Source organism: Podarcis melisellensis (genome assembly GCF_964234715.1).
Source record: "Podarcis melisellensis genome assembly, chromosome: 9".
Taxonomy (NCBI): domain Eukaryota; kingdom Metazoa; phylum Chordata; class Lepidosauria; order Squamata; family Lacertidae; genus Podarcis; species Podarcis melisellensis.
This window is the reverse complement of record NC_138541.1, coordinates 7,124,564-7,151,250: the sequence shown is the minus strand read 5'-3', so window position 1 is coordinate 7,151,250 and position 26,687 is coordinate 7,124,564. Positions and strand designations below refer to the sequence as shown.

The 26,687-nt window shown below is 42.7% G+C and overlaps 1 protein-coding gene across 3 annotated transcripts in view; it reads right to left on the bottom strand.

Annotated features, from left to right (window-relative positions):
• The window catches only part of CTNNA2 (catenin alpha 2), a 399,473-nt gene that overhangs the window by 172,057 nt on the left and 200,729 nt on the right, over window positions 1-26,687 (bottom strand). The window lies entirely within an intron of this gene.

The following is a 26,687-nucleotide window of genomic DNA, read 5'->3' as shown; positions in this document are numbered from 1 at the left end:
TGCAACATTATCCTGGGGACACAGAGTGATCTTTTCTCTATTAAATTCTCTTGAGATCTGGAATTGCAATGAATATGCAATGGTGGGAAGTGGGTTCAACATAATTTCACCACCAATAACCAAATAAAACCCAGCTTTTATCATCTTATTTTATAAGCAAAAGAGCGATATTTATTTCTGAGACACTTACTTGTTTGCTTCTATACACTGCAGGAACCTAACTGGATAGACCTAATTGGTTAAAATTAGGGTGCTTAAGGAGTTCAGTATTTGCTAATCTGGATATGAACTGACTTGATCTGTGGCTCTTGGGCTAATGTGCAAATCGGAAATCCCAAAGGTTCTGATGTGGTTTTGGTGTTGGATGTTTGGGTGCAACTCAACTTGTGGAAGAGTGCTTTTGTATGGGTTAAGACAAATACAGTTAGGGACCTCCAAATTCTCTGACTAGTCCTGTTTCTTTAACTTCTTTAGCTGACACTATCTCGTTGGTGTTAGACTGATATTCTCAGGTTGCATCCTGCTTACAGCTCCTTCCTCTTTCCCACACTTATCTCTCATACTCAGGATGAAAGGCCATCTTTAATATTCTCTGGGAACAGGAAGAAGAGAGCATTATTGCTTTGTTCTCCTCTGGAATAGGTTGTTAGACTAGAACTAGAAACTTTTATTGCTAAGCTATGCATGTCCTACAATAAACCATTTTCATGCGTTCCTGCCTTTCTGTCTATGTGTATATGAAGCAAATGGTATTGTTAAAATAACATCAAAGCAGTGTGCAACATGCATAAATACATATTTAACACAAATTTTCATGCAGGTTTTTATTTTTTAAGAATACAGATTAATTTGTTTTATGGGACTGACGAACATATGTAAAACTGTCAAGGAACGGAAAGAGACAGTTGTCTATCACTAGTTAGAATCCAGTCTCTCCTCATGAAAAGGCAGCTCATGAATCACAGTGGTTTTAAACCCCTCCTGGCAGCAACAGAATAGAAAGTATTAATTTAAATACAATTGCAATTTCATTCTTTTACTTTCCTCGCTTGTTGTTTTTGGATTTTTTTTTTGTACTGTTTTCCATTTCTCTTGTCCAACAGCCACTGAATCGGGTGGGGGGTTTTGTCCAGAGTTTCTAATTTTTAATCTCACTCACTCTTCTCCCAAATCATTAGGCGACATGCCAAGTCTGCAGTGCTAAACTGGCTCACTTTGTAATTTTCTGCATATTAAATAACCGGTGTCCACATTTTGCACATTAAATAACCAACCTCCTTCCCTTAAGTGCCACCATAAGATGGGGAGTGGCCTAACCCATTCAGAGCCTCTCATCTTTATTAGACATTAGGGATGATGCAGCAGTTTTGGCAAAATGCTGACTCAAGAGCGGTAAATGTGCTCATTTATGGTGGGTACATTTTCCTCCACAGCAGTTTTACCTCTTTGGGAAGGGAAATGTCAAAGACCAATTATTTTGTGCATCACAAACCAGAGTTAAGCCCCGTTCATGTTGACGTCAAGCTGCCATTTTCAGTCCGCAGGCTTTATAAGAGGTGTTTTACCTTGTCATTCCACTACGTAGCACTTCTAAGTCCCCCAAATTCCCAGTAACATTTTAATCCATTCTAAAACAAAGCCTTGCCCAAAAATCTCTGTCCACCTGAATCATTTTATTTGTGCTATTATTTATTAAATTTATTAAATTTGTATAGCACAGTAGAAAACCAAAGGCAGTATCTGCAAATATGGATAACTCTATAAAAAAATTCCTTCCAGTAGCACCTTAAAGACCAACTAAGTTAGTTCTTGGTATGAGCTTTCGTGTGCATGCACACTTCTTCAGATACACAGATACTTCTTCAGTGTATCTGAAGAAGTGTGCATGCACACGAAAGCTCATACCAAGAACTAACTTAGTTGGTCTTTAAGGTGCTACTGGAAGGAATATTTTTATTTTGTTTTGACTATGGCAGACCAACACGGCTACCTATCTGTAAATGGATAACTCTGCCATTCCATATTTGGGAATGAAGAATTTCAGAGCATATCTAAGTGCTGAAAGTACTGATACCTCACAGGCTGTGTAAGACCAAATGCACATGAACAGGAAGGAGCAGCCACAGACATAACTCCATGCAGAGTGACCCAGTAGCTGAAGGAGACGAAAGAGCCAGAGGTTGGGGCAGGCTGAGATGGGTCAAGGTCAGAGAAATGGCCAGACTGAATCCCTTACAACCATGAGATGTGAAGGATCTAGAAAGGACTGATTCAGGTGCAGAGGCTTCTATGAACACTGGTCTGAGGGAACAGACTCTCTTTGGGAACAGACGTTAGTTACATCAGTGGTCAGGAATATCTGCCACATGAAACCTCCTGGTGCGGCACAGACTGGACCTGCCTCTGTCACCACAGACAAACTTCCAGAAGAGGACGTCAACGTAAGTTTTTCTTCCATTTTTTGGTCCTGTTTGTGGACTGGCGCTACAGCTGAACTAAAAAACGCCCGTCTTTTGCTCCCTCCCTCTGGTGTGACCAGCTTTGGGAAGCAAAATTGGGACATTCAGGTTGGGAGGAGAAGCAGGGACATCTTCTGCTAATTCAGGATGTCCTGAATAATTTGGGACACTTGAGGGGTCTGGCGTAATTTGGCCTGTGAAGCAGTTTCCCCAAGCCATACCTACCTAACACATTTTCTTTGAGTACAGAAGGTTCCAGGATTGCGCCCTGGCATGCCTCTTCTGAACGAGGAGAACTCCTGACAGACAGTGTAAACAATACTGAGCTAGATGGACCAATGAACTGACTCATCCCTATACCCAGTGCTTTTTTTCAGGGAGTACTCAAGGACACAAAGTACCAGCACCTCTTTTAGTTGTTGTTAAAAAGTGTGGCACTTGCTGCAACAACTTCATGGTGAATACCGGCACCTTTTTTTTCCTAGGGAAAAAGCACTGCCTGTACCTCAAAAAGTTGCTGAATTGTCTTTAATGTTTTCTGAGTAATAAAACCTCATAGGAATGATTGCGTGCAAGAATAAGGAGAGGCACTTTCACAAGAGGAAAAGATGACACCAATGTTGTCATTGATTTCTGGTTTTGTGAGACTAATGTGTCCCATGGGCTTGCTGCTTTCGTTGCACAACCTCAGAGAAGGACGTCTCAACCCCAAGCCTGTTTCTTCAGACCTAAGCCCCTTGATTTGCTACAGTCAGCCGAGATATTCAGTTTTGAAGAAACTGCATGAGAAAATGGCGGCTGGACTTTATGGTCTTTTGCTCAATTGACGCAAGCTCACATCTCCCCACCTTCCTGTTTGTGTCTTGGCAACTGACAAATCTGAAGTATATTAACCACTTTATTATATTGCTTTTCTCTATTAGACTGCCAAATCTGAAGAGCTGGGGAGAAATGACAAGAAAATGCATGCAAACCCAATGTAATAAGTATTGATTGTATGTGTGTATGTGTGTATGGGGGGGGGGTAATGACTGGTTCCTCCATATATTCATAATGCCTCAACCGTATTTGTTAGCGAAGCTTTTATTGATTTTGCTCAATACAAGTGATGCATACAGATCTTTTTAGTGAGTATTTCACACATACACAGTATTTTAATGGTCTTTACAACTGTCCTGTAAGGTAGTTTGGTGGTGTGACATTAAAGTTAGGGTGCTGATGGATATTAGCATGCCTGAGGGCACCTCCTGATCTGAAATCTGGAGTGGCTGCTTGTCAGACATCAGGGGGGCTAGCTCCTGGGGGCCAAGCCTTTTTGGGGCCCCAATATTTTGGGGGAGGGGGCCAGGGTCCTCAATTTCCAAAAAGTGCAGAGGCTGAGCACATTGTGGTTCCAGTGGCTGTCTCCTTCTCTTCGTCCTCCTGCCATGGAGGGAAAGAAGGGTTGAAACAAGTACCAGCGACAACACCCAAACCATCATGAGGGAAGCCACTTTAACTAAAATGTATTAATCAGAAGTTGATTGGCATTTTGATAAATGTATAATTTGAGAAATAATTGTTATTTTTTATAATTTGGCCATTATTGGTGGTATATTAGAAAACTAATATATATGGGGTATAGGATTTGGGACATAATATTCAGATAGGAGATAGGGAAAGGTTATAGAAAACAGATTTGAAATTTACGGAAAGTTGTACATTGAAAGAAAACTACAGGAAAATGATGTACCTGCTGGAAATGTAAAGAAAAAGAAGGTACCTTTTATCATATGTGGTGGTCTTGCAAGATAATAAAAGCTTTCTGAGAGATGATATATAATGAAATGAAGAAAATGCTTAAAATAACTTTTGTTAAGAAACCAGAAGCTTTTTTTTACTAGGAATTACAGGCACCGACAGAAGCAGAAGAGACTCTTCATGTATGGAACAACGGGCACATTCTGCTATTAGCCCAGAACTGGGAAGAAGATAAAGTCTCTACCAGAGTAGAATGGCAAACCAAGCTGATGGGACTATGCTGAGATGAGCACAAAAACTTTATTAAGCAATGGGGGGGATATAAGTTACTAAGGGGACCACTGTAAGCAGATGAAAACAAGAGCAGGATTTTGATTCACTTGAAGTGTAAAAATTATTATGGGACAATATGGTTTGATGTAAAATCTGGAGTATGGATGAATATGCAATTGTAGATGCTCAAAAGGAGGGGGTGGGAGGAAGTCCTGAGATTCAGATAATCTTTTTATATAGATATGCTATTATTCGTTTGTGTTTAGTTACACTTTGTATTTGTAAAATCAATAAAAATTATTTCACAAAAAAGATAAAAAAGGAAAACTTTAATAATAATAATAATAATAATAATAAAATAAAAAATAAAACAACCACCCACCAGTGGCAGTGCCAGGAGGAGGGAGAGATGGAGCCACCAGCTATTGAAATCACACGGCTACCACTTTTGGCTCCGCCTGACATTGTGACATCATGTGCACAATGCTGACCCACCAATTGCCCTTGCAAGCTGCCATCTCTGCCAGCCATATTTTTAACCACTACAGAGCCACCGTACACTAGCCTTACAAACCAGTATATACCCTACCTAGCCAAGACAGCACAGGGCTTGAAATATATGCTTGCTTTTTTTTTTTTTTTGCATTGGATCTAATCTATGGGCTCTCCAGAGTGGTGTTCTGTGTCTTTGTGCATGGGTATACTCTGCAACGTATCACTTGATGCAATAATCATGCACTAGTGGTAGATTTATGCTGAACCAGCCTCACATCATTCCACTTCAACAGTTGTTCTGTGATGACTGCCATCTGGGGGCAACAAAAAATGGAACAAAAATTAAACTGGAATATCTTTGGTATAAAAAGTTGCCAGATTTCTGCAGGAAATTATGGAACTTGCACTGAAGGGAAGCAAAGCAGTACTTTTGCAGGTACAAACAGAATTGAAAGCAAGTCCACTTATAACTAGACCCAATATCACCAGCAGCATGAATAATCATGAATGCACAATAAAAGGGACACCTGGAAGGGCCTTTGAACTAGAACCAGGAGCCTCATGTTGTAGGGCTTGGCACTTGCTTAGGGAGATACCTGGGCCTTCAAGTACTCATGTTTCAGAATCAGTGGCATTCAGTGAAATCATCTTGTAGAGGAACAGTTAGGGTCAGAAGCGCCAGCTTGCATAAGCGATTGGTGGGGGGCGTGCATGTGATGTCATGCACGTGAACATCACACCTCCCTCGCAAAGCTGGGCAGAAGCTTCCCTGGTTTGGCGAAGGAGGCGCCAGGGGAACATTTAGGGGACTAGCCTAGTCTCCCTAGTCCACTGGCCACACACCACTGTTCAGAATCCTGCTCAGGCATAGAATAGGGCTCCCTAAAGACTCACAAGCAGTCTGTTGGTTCTGGATTGACTGGACAAAGTATAAATCCTAGGATCCTTGTGTCCATTCTATACGCTGATGGACACAATAGGACACTCTCCCACTTCTAGTGACTGCAGCCAAGGATTGATTATACTAAGATTAGGATAACTATGATGCAGATAGTTTCTGTCTATAGGCTCATTCTGGTTCTGTCTATAGGCTCATTTTGTAGAAGTCCATGGTCTTCTACAAAAACCACTGAAAGAAACGAGATTGATATTATTAACCCTAATTAACCAACATGAAATACCACCTTTAGGAACAGCTTGTCTGATGAAATACTAACACAAACAAGTCACATTGGACGAGTTGTGAGTAGCAGTTTCTGAGATGATCCACCTACTTCTCATGGGACTCTGCACCAAATGCTGCATTCAAATCCTGGCCCACTCCTGAATGTTGTGACATAGGGATGCTTGATGAATTCAGTCTTCAAAAATTCCGATTCAGTTCATGACCTGATTCACACTTTTCAGATCAATATGTGAATCTGAATACGGTCAGTCACTGGCTATTGCATTTGCCAAGCACAGTGCCTGGCTCTAAAAATGCATCTCAATGTACATTTCTTAATGTGTATTTTAGGAATATTTTGAAAGAAAGAATATATATATTCTGGAAGTAGATAGATTCATCCCTCCCTAATGTATAGTTTCTTTTAAGACCCAAAGGAGGATGCTCAGACTATTAATCTGTTTGTAATGCACTTTCTTCCTTTCAAATAAAAGAGCTGCCAGCCTCCTCAGCAATACAGGTGGCTTAATTTGGAAATGCATTCTGCACAAGTGTGTGCGGAAACACCATGCATTAGTGCGTACTGCACCCAAAAAAAGAGGAGAGATCAAGATCTTAAGCGCTCGCCCATAAAACCTTCCTGTGTGCTCTGCATTTGCTAATAGATGCATGGTGTATTTTCAACACAGAAATAGAATTTTTGATGAAGCACCTTGTGGCAAATTTGAAATGCTGGCCTGGGGCCCCCAATGAGACATAATTCACTCCACTAGCTAGAAGAGATGGCGCTTCAACATCCATTCCTCTAAACTCATTATTGACCCGGGGGAAAATGCTAGCCTTAAGCAAGTTTTAATGAAGACTCTGGTGCAGTCGTTGCTGTAGCACTAAATGCGATAATGAGAAACAAACCACTTAGCAGCGATAGACCCAGGACCTGTATATAACCTGAAAAGTCAGTTTCTTGGGGATTCCTTCCAGAGATGAAGCTAACATCCAAAAAGAGTTTTAATTACCTTGCTCACTAATTTGTTACATATAACTCAGTCAAGCTCACTGTTGCTGACATATTCAGAGACCATTTCCAGAATAAAAGAAAATGCTAAACCCTGTGGGTGACCATTTAGTTACCAGGTAGTAACTTGCTGCAATGCACCCTAAACCATGTGGGACCTTTCTGACTGCAATGTGCCACCTCCTTGTGCCTGGGCTGCTAAATTTGAAATATTCAGAAGCAACCTTACCACAATGGCTGCCTGAAATGAAAGATCTAAGTCTGCCAAGCATAAGTAATCTACCCATGACCATGTGGTTGGGGTTGCCTCCTCCTTTGGTGTGTTAGCTAGGGATTACCTCCAAGATAGGCATTATGTTTTAATGTCAGCTGCTCTGGGGTAGCACCATTTTGGAGGGCCTTCCCCAATCCACTGCTGAGATAGGGAGTTATTTCAAATTTGTCCAAGGGTTATTCTAAATTTGTCCAAATTTTGAGATCCCTCAATGACAATCCAAGTTTCCTACCTGAGGACCAGTGTAGAAGGTCAAAGACTGAGAAGTCAAGGAGGAAATCCCAGGTAGGTTCAGCTCTCACCTTTGAAATGGACACAATAGGTGGGCTTTAGGAGAGGCACTATTCTCACAGCCTCAGCCTTATCCCAGGGATCACTGAAAGACTTATGTGAAGTACTTAAAATACTCAAATATCTGCATAAATGTTAAGTGTGGTTAATATAGTCACCATCGTGACCATTATTATTCAGCCCACCCTATGATTGGGCTGGTGGTGTGAAATCATCTTAGGCAGATGCCAAATGGACCAAATGAATAAAAAAGGAGCATACTGCATCACCGAGAACTTAGCAGTATATTTCACACAAGGTGTCAAAAATCAGTGCTCCTCTCTAGCCCCTATTCACCATTGAGATGTTTACAAATTAAGGCCCTTCCAGAAAAAGGGAGACCTTTGGAAAAATAGGCTATAGTCTGTATAGAGACAGGGGCAGTCTGCCTAATATAGAGCATTAGTTTCTACAATGAGCAGACAAGGAACTTGCATATTTGATACCTATTTGTAGCCTATGGCTGGTGTTTGTTCAAGGGAAGATGTTGACCTTTGCTGCTAGAAGTTCTGCAGGCAAGTATCCACCAGACACAGATTCTGTGTGGAAAGGTTAAGAAGACAAGAGCTGAAGGAAAAATAGGGTGGAATAAATAAAGCACAAAACAAAAAAGGCAGTGCTTAGCAATGGTCTCAAGAGGAGAGGAACAGAGAATTTGAGCTTGCTTACATCATTTCAAATGTGCAGCTACATCACCCAAACCACTGTAATTGTTTCAGTTCAAATGATTGAATTACTTTCATTCCAAACACATCCAGTTGACGTATTTTCTTCCTCTCTGAAGGCAAGTCAATCATTCTTCAGAATTTTTACATAGGTCTGATCAAGGAATTCTTGTGCACAGAACAATCTGACTTGAACATCGATGCACCATTGGTTTCAAGAGCATAAGCAAAAGGCTCACATGTTGTAAAGAACAGTTTGGCCTTGCCATGTTTTCAACCTTGTTTCAACTTACAGAACATCTAATCACTAATCCTCTAACACAATCTCTAAATCATTCATATATATATATATATATATATATATATATTCATATATATGCAGGTTTTGGTGTCCTCGGGTGTCTTCCCGTGTAAAAGTTGGGGTGTCTAGGCGACGTTTCGGCGAGGTCTCACTCGTCATCTTCAGGCTGGTGCTTTCGGCTTCTTGTTACTGGAACAGAGCAAGATCTCAGTGTTTGAGTTCCTATAAATACTGTTGAGGGGGTGTGGTGTATAGCCTCCAATGTTCTGGGCAGAGAGGAAGTTCCCAGGCTAGTGTGCCTTTTCTTCTTTTGTTCCTTAATTACTTGAGGGATATTAAGGATATCTGCCCAGCCACGTACATTGGACAAACAAACAGACGAATAAATGCACGTATCACAGAACACAAGAATGCCGTCAAAAAAGAAGAAAAAACTTCCTCTCTTTTCCAACACATGAAAGAAACAGGACACGAAATTAATTTTGCAGATTCCAAATTGCTCTTTAACATGGAACATCACCACAAGAGAATAATCATGGAAGCCATCGAGATAGAGAAACACCCTCACAACATGAACAAGCGTGACGACACATCCCGCTTGCCAGACATCTGGAAATTAGCCCTCCCCACAAAAACTGACACCAGATCCAGAGGCACACAGAACGCCATCACCAATCAACCACACCAGACCCAAACCCAGACCCTCTCCACAGATAAATTACAGACACCATCCAGTAGCCAAACCATGGTGGCACCTCCGGATGCTGCACCCCCCTGCAATCCCTACACAGATCTGGCTGACACAGGCCACAAAACCACAGCTCGCCCCTATACACGAAGCCAAGCCAGAGCACAACTAAGTGCAGTACAGCCATCTTCTCAGAAAAACTCTTCACAAAGTTCAAGAGGTCAAGACACAAAGACTTTAGCAACTAATCCACACCTAATGACCCACCTAAGTGGTACTCAGGATATCACTCAAGAAATCACTCAAGATATCCCTCAAGTAATTAAGGAACAAAAGAAGAAAAGGCACACTAGCCTGGGAACTTCCTCTCTGCCCAGAACATTGGAGGCTATACACCACACCCCCTCAACAGTATTTATAGGAACTCAAACACTGAGATCCTGCTCTGTTCCAGTAACAAGAAGCCGAAAGCACCAGCCTGAAGATGACGAGTGAGACCTCGTCGAAACGTCGCCTAGACACCCCAACTTTTACACGGGAAGACACCCGAGGACACCAAAACCTGCATTCCTGTACCCGTGAAAATCTACGAAAGCATATATATACACACACACACACACACACACACACACATATATATATATATATATATATATGCAGGTTTTGGTGTCCTCGGGTGTCTTCCCGTGTAAAAGTTGGGGTGTCTAGGCGACGTTTCGACGAGGTCTCACTCGTCATCTTCAGGCTGGTGCTTTCGGCTTCTTGTTACTGGAACAGAGCAGGATCTCAGTGTTTGAGTTCCTATAAATACTGTTGAGGGGGTGTGGTGTATAGCCTCCAATGTTCTGGGCAGAGAGGAAGTTCCCAGGCTAGTGTGCCTTTTCTTCTTTTGTTCCTTAATTACTTGAGGGATATCTTGAGTGATTTCTTGAGTGATATCCTGAGTACCACTTAGGTGGGTCATTAGGTGTGGATTAGTTGCTAAAGTCTTTGTGTCTTGACCTCTTGAACTTTGTGAAGAGTTTTTCTGAGAAGATGGCTGTACTGCACTTAGTTGTGCTCTGGCTTGGCTTCGTGTATAGGGGCGAGCTGTGGTTTTGTGGCCTGTGTCAGCCAGATCTGTGTAGGGATTGCAGGGGGGTGCAGCATCCGGAGGTGCCACCATGGTTTGGCTACTGGATGGTGTCTGTAATTTATCTGTGGAGAGGGTCTGGGTTTGGGTCTGGTGTGGTTGATTGGTGATGGCGTTCTGTGTGCCTCTGGATCTGGTGTCAGTTTTTGTGGGGAGGGCTAATTTCCAGATGTCTGGCAAGCGGGATGTGTCGTCACGCTTGTTCATGTTGTGAGGGTGTTTCTCTATCTCGATGGCTTCCATGATTATTCTCTTGTGGTGATGTTCCATGTTAAAGAGCAATACACCACACCCCCTCAACAGTATTTATAGGAACTCAAACACTGAGATCCTGCTCTGTTCCAGTAACAAGAAGCCGAAAGCACCAGCCTGAAGATGACGAGTGAGACCTCGTCGAAACGTCGCCTAGACACCCCAACTTTTACACGGGAAGACACCCGAGGACACCAAAACCTGCATTCCTGTACCCGTGAAAATCTACGAAAGCAAATATATATATATATATATATATATGTATGCGCAATTCTATTGCTTTTGAGGTGGCAAGCCATTTCTCTCTGGTTGGTCTAAAATCAGATTCTACTGGGTGATTCCAGTAAAAATAGAACTGAGTCATGTGTCTATCTATGCCTTATCTGTGTATATAGATGAAAGATTGAGGCAGTGGTGGGGGTGGGGGGAGAGAAATATTTCTACTTTCTGTAGTCATCTGATGTCAAGAAGACTGGAGTTGCCATCTGCTGGAATGTGCAAAGAATGACAACTGGCATAATAGCTTAAAATCCTGCAAGCGGGTGGGCGGCATGCCTAGAGCATTTGCAAAGACTACCAAACCTTTGGAGAGAAATACAATTTCCCAGGGAAATCTTTGAAAGTTACATCAGCCTTCCCTTACATGTCTTTGTCCAGGATCTTTTGCAACAGTAGACCTTAATTCCTCATGAGCACACCTTATCTATTTCACTTCCCCCATCTTTCAGATGGCTAGCAAAGCCTTTTAAAGTATGTATATATTTCAGCTGACATTTGACATATGAGATTTGCTGCTTACACTTTTAATTCTGCCAGTTGTTGGAGTTTCTAAGATTTTTCTGCACTGCTTTTTGATGTTTCAGCTGCCACCGTTTTTATGGTTGTGATGGATGGACTTTTTCCAATTGCTTTTACTCTGTCTGGTGTATTTTATACTTTTATTATAAGCTGTTTTGATTGAACGGGGTTGGGGGCACAGGAAATAACTGAGCTCCATTAAATTTTGAGTTTTCCTTTCCTCCTCCTTATGCCAGATGCTGTAAAGAAGAACCAGAAGGACCATAGTTCTAGGGGAAAATGATAAAGTTCCGGGGTGGAACACATGCTTTTCATGCAAAGGATTTCAGGTTCAACCCCTGGCATGATCCAGCAGGGCTGGAAGAGACCGCTGTCTGAAACATTGGAGCGCCACTGCCAAACAATGTGGCAGACAGTAGTGACCTAGAATGGACCAGATGTCAGACTCAGTAGAAGGCAATACGTTCCTAAGGTTCACTATTTGAAAAGCAGGATTGTGACTGCCAGAACTGAGCCATTTGGTTCATCCAGAAAGGTGCAATATAAATAAGGAAAGTTCCCTATTAGATGTAAAATTTGTTTCTACACGAATATGGTAGTTTTATTGAATAGTACTAAATTCCAATGAATATCAAAGCATAGAACAAACACGGGTATTTAGTGTCAATTTCCTTCCTGTCTAAGCTTTTCACTGGAAAGAACTGCACATGTATTTCTGCTCAAACATGAACTGCTGTTCATAATATGTTTTCCACCCCGTCCTTGAGTGCTTCCAGACTCACCATTTTCAGGTGAGCTTCAGTCACATACGGGAAAATTCAGGTTGCCCATTTATGCTTGACTGGGAGCGGAGCCAGGGCCATCTGAAAACATTTTGTACATGAGGTGAGCCACAAAATGGTGCCCTCTTTGCCACCAGAAATGAAGGAGTGAGCAAAGATCTGGATGTAGAACACGGGGGTGGAATGAAGATCTACATTGGCTTCTGCTGACCATGTGAATCCTGCTGCCTGAGGCAATCACCTCACCTCACCTCATGGGTGGGCTGGGCCTGCTGGGAGCTCTTCTGTACTCTCCCAAAAGATCAGGCTGTTTGATATGATGGATGGGGAAAAGTCACTGGAAAGTGTGGGACAGCATTTGCTTGGGCACAACATCATCTAACCTCCCTCACAAACAAATGAGAATGAATGTTTGCTAAACAGCTAATGTTGTCTAGCCTCCCTGCAGGCAAATCAGCATGGATGCTCAAGGAACATAACAACAACAACAACAACAACAACAACAACAACAACAACAACAACAACAACAACAATTTATTATACCCTATCCATCTGATTGGGTTGCCCCAGCCACTCCGGGGGGCTTTCAACAAAAATACAGAAACAACAGCAGCAGCAGCAAAAAAACATTAAAAGCTTCCTGAAACTGGGCTGCCTATGTCTATGAAAAATTATATAGTTGTTTAACTATTTGACATCTGCTGGGACAGCAAGACACAGCGAATGAAATGGAAGCACCCCTTGTAATAGGTGAGGAAATGCAATTAACAGCTTGGGGTCTTCTTTTGCTTTTTGTTTTTTTTTTTATAAACACCAACAGCTGCACTCTTCTGGTGCATACAATTCTGATGAGACTAAAGCAAGTCTCCCCAGCATGGCCCAGAAACGCCTAGGAGGGAGGGGAGGAATCAATTATTACCTGACACTTTCACTACATCTAAGTTTTTGATCAGTGCATCTCAAATGAACATCAATACTGGGATGGAATGGGGGCGGGAAACATAATAAAGAAAGGAAGGCACAGCATATTCTACTGCATGTTTGGATATATTTTGTCATGCATTGGCATCTAGGAGACAGAGAGAGAGAGAGAGAGAGAGAGAGAGAGAGAGAGAGAGAGAGAGAGAGAGAGAGAGAGAGAGAGAGAGAGAGAGTGTCCAAATAAAATCCCTTGGAGAAGTTGCTATCTCCTTCCAACTTATATTCCAAAATTGTGAAAGAAAGAAGGTAACACTGAACTGCGTCACTTTCACATGGTTATTGTGAGAATGGCTGGAAAATATTTTACAAAGTAGGAAGTGATCCTAAATGATTGGGAAGGGCAGTGAGACAGGATGAAAAGACAAGTGCAGATTACTGTTTCTTTCTCTCTGTTTCCCATGTTGGACTAATCTTCACAAATTGTGAAGTGGAACATCTTTGTGATGCAAAATCTTTTCGTTCTGAAGTGATTCACTCAGAGCCAGCAATCTGCTGTGGAAATAGGGTTTCCAAGTGCATCCATTGCTTCCCTCTAGAGAGGGGCCCCCTCCATCCATGTTGAACCAGGGAGTTCTCCATGCAGGCTTGGTGCACATGGAGAGGAACCCATCTCACAGGAAAGTCTGGATGCACATTTGGGGCTGTGTTTCAAAGTGACTGTTGACATAAGCAGCCTGATGATTTTCTTCTTCTCAAGTTGCTCAGTTTGGTTGTCATGACACTTACATCAGAGTTATATGCAACAGCAGAATAAAACCTGTTGGATAAACGTAAGTTTTCATGTTGCAGAGGCACTGCCTGTTCCATCTCTTTCCTGGATTGTTGACCTTAAAAGAATTTATCCCTGAAAGATTTTGAAGCAAGCAGTCCCAGTTTTGGATCCAGTTTAGGCCCTGTGTGCTCTACTTCCTAATTACAAGTTCTGCCTTTATTGCAATATGGCAGAATGACTGAAGGGAAAGATGAATAAATGGGCCGCAGCTAAATAAATAAATAGCCAGCTAAATAAACAGGCCATAGCTAGAAAAATAAACAGGTGTGTCGGTATTGCAAAGAGGTGGCTGTTTTAATAGAAGAAAAGAAAGCAGCTTAGGTTTAGCCTAACTGTGGCATATATGCCTATATAGCTTGAACAATTCTTGTTTTTAGATTGTGAGGCTCCCAGGGTCCATTCCTCTGAATATTTCAAAACATTATGACATACATAGAATAGCCTTTCCCATCATGATGCCCCCCCCCAATGTGTTGGAATATAACTCCCCTGATCCACAATGGATGGGAGTTGTAGTTGAAAACATCTGGAGGGCACCAGGCTAGAGAAGGCTGCTGCAGAGGTATCTGGTGACCATCCTTCTAGATACCGTGCTGCCTGGTTCATTTATTTACACGCATAACCTTTACAGCAACAAGTAAACCACAAAGGTCTTTAATTCAATTCTGAATACAATATTACACAGAGCCATTAAGTAGCAGGCACCAAGCAGGCAGCAAAACAGGAAATGGTTTACATCTCCGAACTGGATGGAAAGAAAAGGGGCATTAATATTGCCTGCTTTGCACGCTATGAAATGCATGATGCAATGTCCTGAAATTGAGTTAAGCCTCAAAAGCAGGGTCAATTCACAGGGCCCTGCATTCCACCCACCCAACTCAATGGAGTGTTGGACACATTTGGCATTTTGGTAATTTTGGCATACATTGTGACTATCTCATAAGAGTGCAGATGAACGTCCAGATCCACAGCTATACTTTGGGGTTAGCTATAGAACCTGTCCTGTCTGATTTTACTGTGGAAGGGGGTTTCTGCACAGGCTGGCTCCCTCCTTGTTGTCCTTCTGCTGGCAGGTGACAACCTTCTTGCTTCGACAGGCTTTGGGGAACTGACTGCTTTTAATGAAAAGGCCAGTGCCATACTGCTTTTATTGTAATTATTTGTATGCTTTTAATAGTTTTAGTATTTACTCACTCTATCATAATTTTATCAATGTTAAATTGTTTTTTATTTATTGTTGTTGCTGTTTTTGAGGCTCTTGTTGTTATCTTTAAACTACGGTGAGTCCCATCAGAGGAAAAGGTGGGGAATGAATGAATAAACAAACAAACAAACAGATACTAAAACCTTAAATTAAAACAACAACCCTAAAAGCAGTTAAAACAATTCCAAAAAAACCCACAAAAACCCAGGGATCTCAGGGATCTCTGGAACAGTGTTTTTCAGCTATCAAAGGCCTGGGTAAACAGGAATGTTTTGAAATTCCTCTTGAAAGTCAATAATGAGGGATGTAGATATACCTCACCAGAGAGGGCATTCCACAAGTGGGGAGCAATCACTGTAAAGGCCCTGTTATGCCAGTCAGGCAGCCCTGCCGATGGCCACATAACCTGTCCTCACATGCCTACTGTATGGTCTGAGGTGCCTGATTTAGGAAAGGAGCACTTTTAGGTACTTGGGTCCCGAGCCACCTTGACTTGCACCAAGTAGCTCTCTGGCAGCCTGTGTAGCACTTTCAGGACCAGCAACACACGATCCCATTGGACTGCTCCACTTACAATCCTAGCAGCTGCATTATGTACTAGCTGCAGATTCTGGGTCTTCTTTCAAGGGAAGCCCCACATTGCAATAGCCCATACAGGAGGTCCAAAGCACGGACAGCTGAGGCCAGGCTCTCCTCATCCATTTATTTCAAACTACATACATCATTTGCTTGCTTTGAAATTTCAAATTGCAGAATCCATTGCAATATGATTGTAATCTGTTTTACCTGATTTTAATGCTTTTTCTTTAAATTGTTGTAACCCATGTGGAACCTAATGGTGAAGGGCAGGTAAGAAATCCAAATAATAATAGTACACATTTGGTCTGGGTTTTGGGAGATAATACATGTGAATAGTCCCGCGAAAAGACCCATGAAGCTATTGCATCCAAGTATTCTAGAATTGCTACTACTACTAATAATAAATATGCATGTAGGTCACCTCATTAACAGACTTTATAGTTACACACTTGTACCTGCTATCTGGGGAGCTACTGGTGATAACAGCAAGTGCATCTACAGTGAATGGATGTGCATTTAGCACATTGTCAAAATAAATAGGGTGATCTGAATAAGCAGATCCAATCCTCACAGAGGATAACACATTCCATGTGCTAATGAAGCAACAGCTTGAAAATTAACAACACTTACCTCAGCACCTTGAAGTTTTCTTGGGCTGAAAATTAGTGACATTTTAGTGAGGGTGGAGAAGCAGGTCAAATGCCACATTAATCTAACTTATTGGCTCCTTATTCAACTGAAATTCTTTTAAAAAACCCATTTAGCAGGGTCCGTGTACCAAATGTCAGCAGCACTCCGGATGTAAATATCAGAGAAATAACTCATTTAACTTACTACTCTTGAAGTCATCTTTCCCTCCCTGATTTTCTCTTTAAATGTTCCCTTTATAAGAAGCACCATGGTTCGCTGCACTTGGAAATTAAAGACGACAGAGTAAAGATCAAAGTTTGAGTTTGCCCACTGCCAGCCACAAAGGGAAATTAAAATCACTACTCAAATTCCATTTTTACAGCTTGCTGATAGATATAAGCTTAGAAAAATATAAGCATCAGAAAGCCCACTCTTGTACCCTGAAGAGTAAGCTCTAAACTTTTGACTGCTGCTGATCATTAAGATGAACAAGGAAAACATGGTCATTTAAGAAGATAACTAAGTGGTACTGCCACTGGCGGAGGAAGAGGAGGGAGCGTCCTGCCCCCAACAGCGCGATCCTGGCAGGGTGCCATCGTGACTGTCCTTGCCCCCCAGGACGCACGCCCCACCCCTGCGGGCAGCTTGCCCCACCCCCAGGATGCACACCAGCTCCAGCCCCACTTGCTCTCCGGCCCCCTCTGGCATGAGGCTCCGCCACTGGGTACCCCCCGTTTGTGGCAGATTTCAGAACAACAATTATTCAAATATAAAGATAACATCAAACATAATCATTTTCAGGATGATTAGTCCAATGCTGTTATGATGGATTTTTTTTTTACAGGGGCGGGGACTAGATCCATCACCATCCCAGCCTGACCAGCATTAAGGCCATGTGAGATTGAAACACTTCCATCCTCACATGGGGGCACATAGCTGCTCAAGGTAAAGGTATCCCTGACCATTAGGTCCAGTCGCGGATGACTCTGGGGTTGCATGCTCAACTCATTCTATAGGCCGAGGGAGCTGGTATTTGTCCGCAGACAGCTTCCGGGTCTTGTGGCCAGCATGACTAAGCCGCTTCTGGTGAACCAGAGCAGTGCATGGAAATGCCATTTACCTTCCCGCCGGAGCGGTACCTATTTATCTACTTGCACTTTGACGTGCTTTCAAACTGCTAGGTGGGCAGGAACAGGGACCGAGCAATGGGAGCTCACCCCGTTGCGACAGTGCCACTGTTCAAGGAGTGGTTAAATGGTTCTATTTAAGGAGGCAGTGCCAGACCTGTTTTCATCTTCAGATCAATCTCCAGAGAGGGAAAACATTTAGTCTGATAAATAAATATGAAACTATCTCACATAGAAAAGGGTTTGGGTAGGGCAAGAGTGGTGATGACCCCTTCCCTGTCCTTTCTCTCTCTCTCAATAGCTAAAGCAGGGCAAGCCTCAAAAGCACACAAAAAATAAGCAGGGGGAAGGACAAGCCTATGACCACCCACTTTAAGCAAATCAAAGCCAGGCATTCTTCATATGGGTGTTGCTCTTTTCAAAGCTGTGTGTACGTGTAGTTCATAAGCTTCCAAATAAGAGAACCAGAGCAGGTGGGGGCCACACAACTTTTCTCCCAGGGGAAGAAGCAAGGATGACAACAGAGACCTCTTCTGAACCAAGGCACAACACTATAGATGCCAAGTATTTGTGCTGTTGTACTGCTAAAGGGTCCATTGTTTCTTTTTCAAGGGGGTGGGAGGTCAGGGACCTCCTAGGCCCCACCCAAGTCTAGGTTGCACCAGCCTGTCATTTGCTGCATTTCCCCTCCCTCCTACAGCCAGCATGGAACTCAGGGAGATGGATCAGGTAGGAGAGACTCCTAAGAGAGATGGGCTGAACATGGCCTGGGAGGGCAGGGAAAGTTTTCACATCCCTTCCTTAAATGAATTCAACCACTGCAGCACTTAAAGATACACTCCCTGTGGGATGTATCATTCCCTGAAGCAGTCAAATACAACATTTCCTCTTTCCTAGAGTGGACACACAAAGGAGAATGTAGCTCCAGACAGGGAGGACTTCCTGTCATACCTGCTCTGGAGCATCCTACCCCTGTGTGTGACCAAGTAGAAGGGCGTGACCCTAGCAGACCCTATAAAGGCGCTAGTCATGCAACCATCTCCCTCTCTTGCTATTTTGGCCCTTTGGCTCTTGCACCTGCTCTTTTGCCATCTTCCTTCTGCTGGCTCTTAGCCAGCAGCACATGGCTCATCCTTACAAAGGATGGAAGCCACAAGGTAGAAAGTCTGAGGCCTAGCTCAGACTTCTTTTCTTTACACATCTACCTGTAACTAACTTGTAGTAGGACAATACTGTGAACTGAATGTAAATAAACTTTACCATTTATTTTAAAAGAAGACTGTCATGTCATTATTGTTTTTAAGAGGGAACTAAAGGGGAAATTTGCCAGGAACAATCCAATCTGGACAAGCCAGACTGGATTGCTCAACTCAAATGATTCTAACAAACCATCAACTTGCTTCCAGCAATGTGCAAGGGAATGTGCTCTGCTACTAGCTCACTAGTATGAGTGAAGAAGGATAATATTTAATCAATATATCCTTTCCTGCTATCCACAACATTCCCACACTCCCCACCACAGTAAAAAGAACATCTCAAAGTGCCACACAATCTACCATCCACTTACTCTGGAGCAATTGCTCGGATTAATGCAACATCATTGAAATATCTACAGGGCAACCGATCTGTGGATTGTGACAGGTTCTATGTGTTTGTTTGCCTGGCCTAAACACAGTTTTGTTTCCCTAATAGGGTGAGACATATTATTAATTTATCTTTATATCATATTGCACCCCTAAGCCTGAGGGTGGATAAAGACATGAGTAATATATAAATATTAAGTATACAGGAAAGGAAAATAACTTCATCCACCAGTGTAAAAATAGCACATATTTTATCGTTTCTTAAAGCCTTGTAGGCTGCCTAGATATATGCATGTATACGCACGCCTTCATTCCTCGAAGATGCTGCAGCTTTGGCACACCGCCAGCAAACATATCTCCATGTGCTTTGCTGTTTAAATGTGGCAAACTGATTTATATTGCTAAGAAGGCACTCTTGGGTGATCTCAAGGCCTTTTTGCACATTACAGAACTCCACCTTGGAAGTATTTTGCAGAAGGAAGCAATGTGCTCAATGTGTGTAAGCCAACACATGAAACAACTGCACACAGGCCCATTTTATCCATATGCCTACATGTTTTTAAAACTGCGATCAGGCTATGCATTCTATTTAATTTTCACACAAGGAATGCACATGGGTTGCCAGGGCAGCCTTTGTTGGGATTCTACAAGTTCATGTCAACAAGGGTTCCTAACTGTAGTTGGTTACATGTAACAGATTTTATCAGTTCTTAATCAGCTACAGGTATGTTTCTGGGCACAATTCAATAGTGCCTATGAAGCACTACACAGCTTGGGACAAAGGTGTCTAAAAACTGCCTTTTTATCACATAAGTCTACTGTGTTCAGCAACTGAGGCTCTCCTCCATATTCCACCACCACCTGGTTAGCTGGTGGTGAGAGGAGGCAAGGTCTTTTTGGTTGTTGCACCCCATTTATGGAATGTCCTCCCCAGGGAAGCTCACCCAACAGCATCCTTGATGTCGCCCCAGTGTCCAGAAAATACATTATTTACTGCCCACGGTTTGAACTATCACTATGAATTTACTGCTTTGGTAAATATTCATTCTGATTGTTTTAACCATTGCTCTGCTCTCTGTAGTTTGTTTTTATTCCAATCCTTTATCATCCGTATTCTATATTGCCGGGAAAATTTAACCGAAGGGTAGCTGAAACACGGTTTTAAATGAAAAAGGAGAAGAGATACCTGCCATATTGAATCAGTGCATTGATCTGTCAAGCCAAGTGTAGCATACCTTGCCCAGCAATGGTCCCTGGGTCCTCGGCAGGTGGCTTACCCAGCCTTGCTCTGTGGCAGGAGTATGAAACCTGCGGCCCTCCAAATGCTGCTTAACTACAGTTCCCATCATATCATCATCTTGGGCTGGAACTGATGTGCTTTGGGGTTCAGCAATGTCTAGGAGGGCCACAGATCCCTCCCATCCTTAATATATGATATACCCTTTGGAGACACCACAGTCTGAATGGTACACCTTCTCCATGAAAAATGAGTGTTCCAGCATTGAGCTATGATTGTACCCTTAAGAATGAAGGAGGGGAGTTTTAAAGAGATTGATATTAGGCAGACACATTTTTTGCATTGTTTTTGACCATATATATCTCGACTTTAGCATATAACTTAATTATATACATTTATTAAATTCTGTTGATATTTATCTATATCTTGATAATTTTATTAGGGTGGCTGTTTTAAAGTGTCCTTATTGCTATTTTTAATGAATTTTTTACACCATTTTATGCAAACCACTTAACTTTTTTCTTCTTCTCTGGTACATAAATCTTGTTAAAATAAATAAATATGGAACGTCTGAGTTTCATCAGCAGCAATGCATCTTTCCGCTAAAAAAACTGTTGAGTTGGTTCTAAAACAAACACACAGATAAAACTCCTACGGAACAAGCCACACCTGTAAAAAAACAACAACACTCTCCTCTTTTACATGATCATTAGAACTGGATAAGCCTTGTCCTATTTTGCATCTGGTCATACTGCAAAGAGGAGAAACAGGCAAACACCTTTTTCTAATCAACAGTGGGTCCCATGTTGTAAGTAGCTCCCATTGTTGGCTTGAAGCTAGAGAACATGAATGTGAGGGTAACATTGTGCCAGCAAAACAGGATATCACAAATATGATGGAGGGAGCAATATATTAGTATAAGATAATTCAGAGAATAGTGTGTTTTTTTTAAAAAAAAATTGATATCAGTTACACCAGTGTTACCACTATGAATATTTTTGGCTTATTCGTTTCCCACAAGTTTACTTAAATGGGTCTTTTGCTGCCTAATTTTGCATATATTTAGTCACTTTCCTCTAAATACATGTATGCTGCTTACCATCTAACAGCTAAGTTTTAATAAAAGCTCATTTAAATCTGTTAATTTATACAAATCTGCCACTGGGTAGATTTAAATTTTTGGGGAAGAATGTGGGAGTGTAGCGTTTACCACTGATGAAAGCCTAAAGTGAGGGAAAGAATGAGGACACTTCCAGAATAATTTGATCAGAAACATGTTTCACTGCATATAGATATAGGTAAATATTGATATTGGTATTGATATAGCAAAGAAAGACTGAGGAAGTAATGTTTTGATTGGTTGGTTTAATAAGAATTCCTAATTAAGGGAGGGAATGGCCTTTTTTCTGCACAAGAAAAGTTTAGCCAACTTGGGTGACCTGTGAATATTCCTCGCCTAAAGAATTCCTGTATGGCACACCCCGTTCAATGTTGCAGGAAGGCAAACAATAACATAGCAATTTAATAATTTTATCCACATGGGATTAATGTGTGGTACTGATGGAATTAATGTGTGTTTAGTCACTGAAGGACCTTGCTATGAGGTAGGATTGGATTTAATTGATCTCATCTTCCTCTGAGTTGTGCAATTACTTGCGCCATCCTCAAGACTACAAAAGGACATCAGGTATGGAATCAGATGGGCAAAGGAAGGTATTGTAGGGAGCAAACATCTTCCTCGCAGTAATAAGCTGGAACTCCCAGAATCCTCCTGAAAAGCTTCTGGGTCAGATGTTAGGGACTGGCAGGTCTCTGAGGAGAGTGTGGCAGAGTCAGGGCCCCCTGAAGCTAATCTAAGGGAAGGGGCTAATAGAAGGGGGGGGGAATCTAAGCAGTCAGTGATGGAAGGAGGAGGTGCAGAACATGGCAGGAATGGAGGAAGAGACTGTTCTGGAGAGGAACAGGATGATAAGACTCCCCTCCGCCCCCTTCCCCACTGTCTCCAAAAATCAGGAGGGGCTTCAAGAGGCAGGCAGAGCAGCAACTTCCATGTAGAAGAAATCACAGGTTGTTTATGAAAGCCCCATCAGGCGAGGGTACTTAAGTTTGGATGGAGGCATGGTCCCACCATTGCTCCAGTAGTCCAACTCAGGCAGAAGCCTGGGGAGGAGATACCAGCTACTTAGTTGCCAAAACGGGGTGTGTGCTCAGTGCACCTGCAAGTGTGTGCTTTCTCAATAGAGAATTTTACCACAGTCTCTTTGTCCTCTTGGGCTAGGTGTGCTCAGGTCATGAAGTCATCTCACCGATCTTACTTGCTATAGACCACCAGTGTCATCAAGCTCACAAGAGCTGGGTCCAACACCTAGGAGGTAGGATGCAACTGCTGCAAACCACTTGTAGCAGAATCTGTTTACTGTAAGTGCTACCATAAAGTAGCATTGTGGTGCGGTCCTATCCCCCTTTGTTAAGAACTAAGCTCTACTGAATCCCATCGGGCTTGCTACCAGGTATGCAAAGGACTGCAGCCCAGGAATGGTTTCTGGAGGAAAGATGACACAGAACATTGCTAATTCGTTACTACTTGGAATGCTGGGGAGAGAACAGCCTGTCTAGATAGAAATCCATAGAATTCTGTAAAATTTCTCCCAAAGTTACATGCTGCTGCTTTCTAAAATAGTGGGTACTGGAGGCTTTTAACTAGAACCAGCAAAGCAGGATAAGGAAAGGATGCAAACTCTTCCTCTACTGCCTTCTCAAATACCATTGCTTTTTTCTATTCTAGTTCTCAGCAACTTTTTCTAGAAAAGATGCAGGTCTAGTACAGTGGATGCTCGGGTTGCGAATGTGATCTGTGCGGGATGCATGTTCTCAACCCACAGCTGCACGTCTGCACATGCGCGGGTTGTGATTTGGCACTTCTGTGTATGCTCAAAGCACGATTTAGCACTTCTGCACATGCACGACTGCCGAAACCTGGAAGTAACCCGTTCCAGTACTTCCGGGTTTCAGCGGTCAATAACCCCCCAAAAAAATGCAACCTGAAGCTTCTGTAACCCAAGGTATGACTGTATCTAACACATGGCCTCCCGTCTCCCTTCCATCAGTTCCTAGTTACAGTTTCCAGTGGTTGCTTCTCCCCCCCCAAAAAAAAAACAACAAAATCGGGAGGGGGGAGTTCTACAGCACATCCTGTTCTGTGCAGGTCCTGAGATACATTTCTTCCATGTCTGTTAAATGACTGATTTCTTCTATGTCCCACAACTAGCACAAGTGAATTATACTTTTTAGAGACCACTTCTACAAAGAGTCCTTTGCATGGTTCTTCTCTTGTTCACAAGTCATCCCAAGGGAAGCAAAAATCCAGGTCACCCATGAGTATTCTTGTGCAGTTAGGAAACTAAGACCAGGGAGTAATGATCTCTTTAAAATATCCCATGAATTCATGGTTTAACAGGAATTTGGAAACCAGATCTCTTTGTCATGGATGCTTTAGTTGTGATGCACTGCAGGGGGTTGGACTAGATGATCCTTGGGGTCCTTTCCAACTCTAGGATTCTAGGGAACCCAACACTCTAGGCATTGCAGATTTCCAGCATTTTAATGATGCATAAACATGGTTTAGAGAATACACACAAAGATTGTTGTTGTTTTTCCTCTTCCACTTAATTTTTCTTGTTAGTTAAATTTGCTATTAAAAAATAAAATAAAAATATTAACATGGAAACCTGAGACTGTTGGCTCCCCTGGAAGCAATGGTGCCTGTTGAATGTTAGGACTAGCAGGGTGGAAGGTAGGGAGGCCAACAGTAGCGGAGCCAGAGCCACTGACAGGCAGAGGCAACTAATTCTAGTTTTGCCCCCATCCTTCCCTGTTACATTCTTGAAGGGCAACACTGGCCCAGAATACCTGAAGGAGCATCTCCACCCCCATTGTTCAGCCCGGACACTGAGGTCCAGTGCCAAGGGCCTTCTGGTGGTTCCCTCACTGTGAGAAGTGAGGTTACAGGGAACCAAGCAGAGGGCCTTCTCTGTAGTGGCGCCCACCCTGTGGAACACCCTCCCATCAGATGTTTTAACATCTTTCTGCTGTTTACCACCACATGGACTCCAATCGTTTAGGGCAGCACATGTGCTTCAGTATAAGACATCTTTTTATACTCCTAAGATTTTAGCCTTAGAGAGGTTGTGTCTTTTTCAGCTCATCTGAGCATTCCATATCTTTAAATCAATCGGGTACTGAAATGTGCTAAAGAGCTTTTTGAAATAGTATTACTGATCGGCACCACACACTGCTACCACCAGTTCTGAAACTTGAAGACAGATTTGCAGCATCTCCATTTGCAGAGGACAGTCAAAATCTTTGAGCAGGAACTCAGGTTGACCACTTGATCCATTGAAGATATGCATTGCCAATGCCTTTCACATCCACTGTGACTTAAGCAACCTTCCATGTTTACCATGACTCACTCCTAGGATACAGAAAGTTGCCACCCAGTGCATCTGTGCAGCCTTTGACAATCAATTTTACATCCTTTTGTCTGCCTGCCTGCCTTGCTCTCTACCAACTTCCATGCTGGTTTTGTATACATTGCTTCCACTGGGCAGGATCGGCAGCAATGGTCCACCTGAGCAGGGAATAAAGAAACAGGAGGAGGAGTCTGAGTCTTCCTCACCTCCCCAAAAAGGGATACACCTGGGAGTCAGGCTTTGAATTTGCTTAAGTGCCCAGGTATGCATATTAAAATAAATGAGAAATGTTGAAAAGTGCAGACCGAACTTTGCAAATAATAAAGGCAAGCTTTGAATACACTGTGCCTGAATGCTTCTTCTCTCTACATTTTTGACATTATTTTTCATAGGTGATGTTTGGGAGGATTTTCCCGAAATGGCAATTCTAACTCATCTTCTTTCTTTCTTTTCTGTTCAATGATGCATCAGAGCAAATGCAAATTCAGGAGAAATCAAGATTTCAGTCAATATTAGCCAAAGGACAAGAAGAAGCCCACCATCTCAAAACCCTCCTCAACGGAGCAGCTTTCAAACGAGCACCCCTTTTATTACCTGGCATGCCTATTTTATGCAACACCTCAATAAACCCGTCAACTGTGCCAGGATCGAGAAATCAAGTATCAAAATATTGAGGCGTGAACCACCTGCTCTGAAAGTACTGGCAACCAGCAGACTTTGGGGTATGTTGAAAAGAGGGGGGAATAGGGGAAAGATTGGCGAGTATTTCCTTGGCAACAGAGCAGTACTTGTTCCCCAAGTCACTAAAGGATGCAGAAAACGCCTGTCAACAATGGCCTTTTCCAAATCCAATGAAGGTCGAAAATTAGCAGGCAGGCAATTCTTAGTCTATCGAACAAAACAACAGCAGAGTCATTGAGGGCTGGGAGTCTAATCCTTCCAGCTTTACCCCCTCCACACACACACACACACACGAAGTAAACTGCATGGTAGTTAGATTCCCAAATGCTTGCATCCAAAACGCACGCATCACGTTTCCGAATGCTGTAGCTTATAGCGCTGCAATTTTGTTTTGTCATAAAGATGTCATTAGCAAGAGCATATGCTAAACACCTAGATGCAATAGGGCACGAAGCCCGAATAGTATTCCGTTCCCACATGAACCCAGTGATGGTTGCATGAGCCTCCTACCCCACCCCCCCTTTCGCAAAAAGAAAGAAACGTTGCTCCAAAACAGGCGTCAAAATGAAAGAAGAAGGCAAAAAAGGAACGGGGTGTGCGCCACGCACGTTTCTCGCCCGCAGGAACAAAACGAGAAAAGAAAAAAGGGGGGAAGTCAGTGCCTCATCTCGAGCAACCAAATATCCTCCAAATGTCGTAATTTGGACACATCTCTCCTGAAAGCCCCCCTCCCCCCCCCAGCCTGACTCGTATGCGCTGGGACCCTTTAAACAAAGAGGAGCGGCTGGTGGGGAGAGGCAAAGGGGTCCCTGTTTTGGTCGCCTCCTTAAGAAATGCCTCGCCGCTGCAGCTGTCGATTGCGCGCGCGCGTGTGCATACGTGTGTGTGTGTGTGTTTGAGCAAAGGCGAGCGGAGCTTAAAGTATTTTCCATTTCATCAGAGAACATATATCCCTTTACTGGTTCACTAAAATGTTGGCTTTTTTTTTTTAATGCCCACCCCTTTTCCCATTCGCCCCTGTCTGCTGCGAGGCGCGGCGCAGGCATACAATCGCC